At 40.5% G+C, this 6,000-nt stretch overlaps 1 pseudogene; it reads left to right on the forward strand.

Moving 5' to 3' along the window:
• Positions 1-3,599: 3,599 nt before the first annotated feature.
• LOC129025773 (endogenous retrovirus group K member 5 Env polyprotein-like) lies at positions 3,600-4,749 on the forward strand (annotated as a pseudogene).
• The last annotated feature ends 1,251 nt before the right edge of the window (positions 4,750-6,000 follow it).

The following is a 6,000-nucleotide window of genomic DNA, read 5'->3' on the forward strand; positions in this document are numbered from 1 at the left end:
AACCAGCTCCTGGATTCATTGATTTTTTGAAGGGTTTTTTGTGTCTCTATTTCCTTCAGTTCTGCTCTGATTTTAGTTATTTCTTGCCTTCTGCTAGCTTTTGCAGGCAGGCCTGGTGGTGACAAAATCTCTCAGCATTTGCTTATATGTAAATGATTCTATTTCACCTTTGCTTATGAAACTTAGTTTGGCTGGATATAAACTTCTGGGTTGAACATTTTTTCATTAAGAATGTTGAGTATGGGCCCCCATTCTCTTCTGGATTTTAGGGTTTCTGCAAAGAGATCTGTTGTTATTCTGATGGGCTTTCCTTTGTGGGTAACCTCACCTTCTCATTTTTTCCTTCATTTCAACCTTGATGAACCTGAGGATTGTGTGTCTTGGGTTGCTCTTCTCAAGGAATAAGTTTGTGGTGTTCTCTGTTTTTCCTGAACTTGAATGTTGGCCTGTCTTGGTAGGTTGAGGAAGTTCTCCTGGATAATGTGCTGAGGAGTGTTTTTCATCTCGATTTCATTTTCCCTGTCACTTTCAGGTACACCAATCAAATGTAGATTTGGTCTTTTCACATAGTTCCATATTACTTGGAGGCTTTGTTCATTCCTTTTATGCTTTTCTTTTCTAATCTCCACTTCTCACTTTATTTCATTAAGTTTATCTTTAATGTCTGATATATTTTCTCTGCTTGATCAATTCAGCTGTTGATACTTGTTAATGCTTTATGAAGTCCTCATGCTGTGTTTTTCAGTGCCATCAGGTAATTTATCTTCTCTCAACTGGTTGTTCTAGTTAGCAATTCATGTAACCTTTTTTCAAGGTTCTTAGCTTTCTGGCATTGTGTTAGAACATGTTCCTTATCACAGAGGTCTTTGTTATACCCACCTTCTGAAGCCTATTCCTGTTAACATATCAAACTCATTATTCATCCAGTTTCGTTCCCTTGCTGGTGAGAAGTTGTGATCCTTTGGAGGAGAAGAGGAATTCTGAGTCTTTGGAATTTTCAGACTTTTGTGCTTTGGCCCCCACTCCATGAGCTGCACTGACTGTCCCACTTGTCCAAGTGAGATGCACCAGTTACTTCTGTTGGAAATGCAGGAATCATCCACCTTCTGCACTGATCTCCCTGGGATCTGAAGACCAGAGCTGATCCTATTTGGTGATCTTGTCCACTTTAACTCTTAAGGGAAAGAGTTTGAGAAGAATTGATTGAAGTTCTCCTCACATATTTGGTATAATTCAGCTGTGGAATCACCAGATGCAGAGGAATTCTTTAATGAGATACTTGCCAATACTGATTCAACCACTTTGTGTGTGTTTGTATGTGTGTCTGTGTGTGTGTAATCAGAAATGTTAATATTAATGTTTCCATAAGTTTTCAAATGATAAAATTACCTCTTCAATGAGTGATTATTATAATTGAGTGTACATATTACCAAAATAACCTAATATAAAATAAATTATATCAATGCTTACTTAAACATAGTATATCATTACTGGGACTATGTGAGGAAAGAAAAGAAAGATCAGATGGTTACTGTGTCTATGTAGAAAAGGAAAACATAAGAAACTCCATTTTGACCTGTACTAAGAAAAATTGTTCTGCTTTGGGATGGTGTTAATTTGTAAATTTAGCCTCAACCCTGTGCTCACAGAAACATGTGCTATATTAAATCAAGGTTTAATGTATTTAGGGCTGTGCAGGATGTGCCTTGTTAACAATATTTTTTCGGGCAGTACGCCTGGTAAAAGTCATCACCATTCTCCATTCTCTGTTAACCATGGACACAATGCACTGCAGAAAGTGGCAGGGACCCCTGCCCAAGAAAGCCTGGATATTGTCCAAGATTTCCCACCTGAGACAGCCTGAGATATGGCCTCATGGGAGAGGAAAGACCTTACATAATACCCCAGCCCAACATCCATGAAGGGTCTGTGCTGAGGAGTAGTGAAAGAGGGAGGCCTCTTTGCACTTGAGATAAGAGGAAGGCTTCTGTCCCTTGCTCATCCCTGGGAATGGAATGTCTAGGTTTAAGTTGACCACTCATTCTATTCTGAGATAGGAGAAAACCACCTTGTGGCTGGAAGTGAGATATTCTGGCAGTAATCTCTGTTACTCTTTGCTACACTGTGATGTTTGTGTAAACTGAAACATAAATCTAGCCTACGTGCACATCCAGACACAGTATATTTCCTTGAATATATTCATGATAAAGATTCTTTGCTCACATGATTCCCTACTGACCTTCTCCCCACCATCACCCTATTGCCCTTGCACACTCCCCTCATCAAGATACTAAAAATACTGATCAACAAATACTGAGGGAACTCAGAGACCAGTGCCATTGTGGGTCCTCGCATGTTGAGCACCGGTCTCCTGGGCCACTGTTCTTTCTCTATATTTCTCTCTGAGTCTTATTTCTTTTCTCAGTCTCTCATCTCCACTTGATGAAGAATATCCACAGGTGTGGAGGTGCATGCCCCCTTCATCTGGCACCAAACATGTGTTCCTTTCTCTAAGGTGAAGATATGATAGAACGAGATCATTGTGGACAAGTTGATAAGAGATTCCTGAGTACATCCATGGTCAGGCTTTCGGTAAGCTTGTGCACTTGGAGGAACCCAGGGTAAAAATGGGACAAACTGAAAGTAAATATGCCTCTTATCTCAGCTTTATTAAAAAAATTTTTAAGAAGAGGGAGAGTCAGAGCCTCCACAGAAAATCTAATTATGCTATTTGAAACAATAGAAAAATTCTGCCCATTGTTTCCAAAACAAGGAGCTTTATGTCTAAAAGATTGGGAAAAATTGGCAAAGAATTAAAACAGGCAAATAGTGAACATAAAATCATCCCACTTACACTGTGAAATGATTGGGGCTTTATTAATGCAGCTTTAGAACTGGTTCAAACGGAAGATAGCATTTCAGTTTCTGATGTCCCTGAAAGCTGTTTAACAGATTGTAAAGAGAGGCAGGGACAGATTTCAAGAAAGGAATGGAAAGTTCATATTGTAAATATGTGCAGAGTCTGTAATGGCTCAGCCAATGCAAAATGTTGACTACAATCAATTACAGGAGATAGTATACCTGAATTATCAAAACTGTGGAGGAAAAGTCCAGAATTATTGGGGCTATCAGAATGTAAACCATGATGGCTAACTCCTCCTCCTGCAGTTCAGTTACCTGTAATATTACAACCTCAAATGCACATTAGAGAAGTAAAAACCCCAATAGAATATCAAATAGAAAATGATGGAGTCTCTATCTCAGCAATGCCAATCCAGATGCAATATCCACAATATTAGCTGGTAGAAAATAAAACCCAATTGCCACTAAATTATCAATACTGGCTTCTAGCTGAGCTTCAGTATCAGCCACCTCCAGGAGTTCAGTAGAGACCTCAAGTGGTGTCTCCACACCAAATAGCATGACAGCTTACCAGAAACCCACAGCAGTATTGTATAACCCATCAGCATCACAGGGCATGGTGCTGTATCCTCAGCCACCCACTATCAGATTTAATCCACCACCAACACCTAGTGGACAATGTAGCACACTGCACTTGGTCACCTTGATGAAGCTAGAAAATCCGGGGGTCTTGAAGCATGGCAGTTCCTGGTAATTTTACAATCTGTACTGACCGGGAAAGGCGCTCCAGCAGGAGCACCTGCGGCGGCTATTGCTGCATGTGAACGCTTCACCATGAAAATGTTAAAAGACATGAAGGAAGGAGTTAAACTACATGGACCCAACTCCCCTTATATGAGAAAGAAAATGGGGATAACTGAAGAATAGGAGAATTTGCCATCCACCAGGAAAGTGGAGCTAGTAATGTGGGCACAATTAAGAATCTGACACAGTTAGCTGAAAAAAGCCTAGAGAACACAAAGGTGACACGAACTCCAGAGAATACGCTGATTGTTGCTGTGATGATTGTACCAACTGTGGTAAGTCTCCCCATGTCTGCAGGAGCAGCTGCAGCTAATAATACTTACTGGGCCTATGTGCCTTTCCAACACTTAACAAAGGCAGTTGCATGTGTGGATAATCCTATTGAAGTATATGTTAATAATAGTGCATGGGAACCTAGACCCACAGATAATTGTTGCCCTGCTTAACCCGAGGAAGAAGGAACAATGATGAATATTTCCATTGAGTATCATTTTTCTCCTATTTGCCTAGGAAGAGCACCAGGATGCTTAACATCTGCAACCCAAAATTGGTTGGTAGAAGCACCTACTGTCAGTGCCACCAGTAGATTTAGTTATCACATAGTAAGTGGAATGTTACTCAGGCAACAGGTAAATTATTTGCAGGACCCTTCTTAACAAAGATCATTAAAAGGTAGGCCTAAGGGGAAGCCTTGACCCAAGGAAATTCCCAAAGGATCAAAAGGCCCAGAAGTTTTAGTTTGGGAAGAATGTGTGGTTGATAGTGTGGTGACGTTACAAAACAATGAATTCAGACATATTATAGATTGGGCACCTCGAGGTCAATTCTACTGCAATTCCACAGGACAAATTCAGTTGTGTCCCAGTGCACATGTGAGTCCAGCTGTGAACAGTTACTTAACAGAAGATTTAGATAAAAATAAGTACCAAAGTCTACAGTCTCTACCCTTGGGAATAGGGTGAAAAGGGAATCTCATCACCTCCACCAAAGTTATTCCTATTACTGGTCCTGAGCACCTGGAACTTTGGAAGCTTACTGTGGCCTCACACCGCATTAGAATTTGGTCTGGAAATCAAGCTATAAGAACAAGAGATCATAAACTGTTTTATACTATCGACCTAAATTCCAGTCTGACAATTCCTTTGCAAAGTTGTGTAAAGTCCCCTTATATGCTAGTTGTAGGAAAAATAGTTATGAACCCAGATTCCCAAACTATAACCTATGAAAATTGTAGGTGATTTACTTCCACTGATACAACTTTTAATTGGTAGCACCATATTCTACTAGAGAGAGCATGTGGATTCCTGTTCCCATGGACTGATTGTGGGAGTCTTCACCATCCATCCAAGTTTTAACTGACTTATGAAAACAGTTCTGAATAGATCCGAAAGATTCTTTTTTACTTCAAATGTTTGAGGAATCAAAAGTCCATTTAAATTTGGTGTCAGAAATTGAGGCAATCGCAGAAACTGCTGATGGCCACAGAAATCTTAACCCGATCACTTGGGTTAAACCATCAGAAGTTCCACTATTGTAAGTTTTGTATTAATCCTTGTGTGCCTCTTCTGTCTGTTTTTAGTCTGCAGGTGTACCCAGCAGCTCCAAAGAGACAGTGGCCATCGAAAGTGGGCCATGATGATGATGGCTGTTTTGTCAAAAAGAAGAGGGAAATGTGGGGAAAAGTAAGAGAGATCACATTGTTACTGTGTCTATGTAGAAAAGGAAGACATAAGAAACCCATTTTTATCTGTATTAAGAAAAATTGTTCTGCTTTGAGATGCTGGTAATCTGTAACTTTAGCCCCAACCTTGTGCTCACAGAAACATGTGCTATATTGAATTAAGGTTTAATGGATTTAGGGCTGTGCAGGATGTGCCTTGTTAACAATATGCTTGCAGGCAGTATGCCTGGTAAAAGTCATCACCATTCTGCATTGTCTATTAACCAGGGATACAATGCACGGCAGAAAGCTGCAGGGTCCTCTGCCTAAGAAAACCTGGATATTGTCCAAGGTATCCCCTCACTGGGGCAGCCTGATATATGGCCTCATGGGAAAGGAAAGACCTTACATCCCCCAACCCAACACCCATGAAGACTCTGTGCTGTGGAGGAGTAGTGAAAGAGGGAGGCCTCTTTGCAGTTGAGATAAGAGGAAGGCTTCTGTCTCCTGTTCATCCCTGCGAATGGAAGGTCTAGGTATAAAGCCGACCATTCATTCTATTCTGAAATAGGAGAAAACCACCCTGTGACTGGAGGTGAGATATGCTTGCAGCAATACTCCTCTGTTACTCTTTGCTACACTGAGATATTTGTGTAAAGTGAAACATAAATCTA

The sequence above is a fragment of the Pongo pygmaeus genome, chromosome Y, assembly GCF_028885625.2.
Source record: "Pongo pygmaeus isolate AG05252 chromosome Y, NHGRI_mPonPyg2-v2.0_pri, whole genome shotgun sequence".
Classification (NCBI taxonomy): domain Eukaryota; kingdom Metazoa; phylum Chordata; class Mammalia; order Primates; family Hominidae; genus Pongo; species Pongo pygmaeus.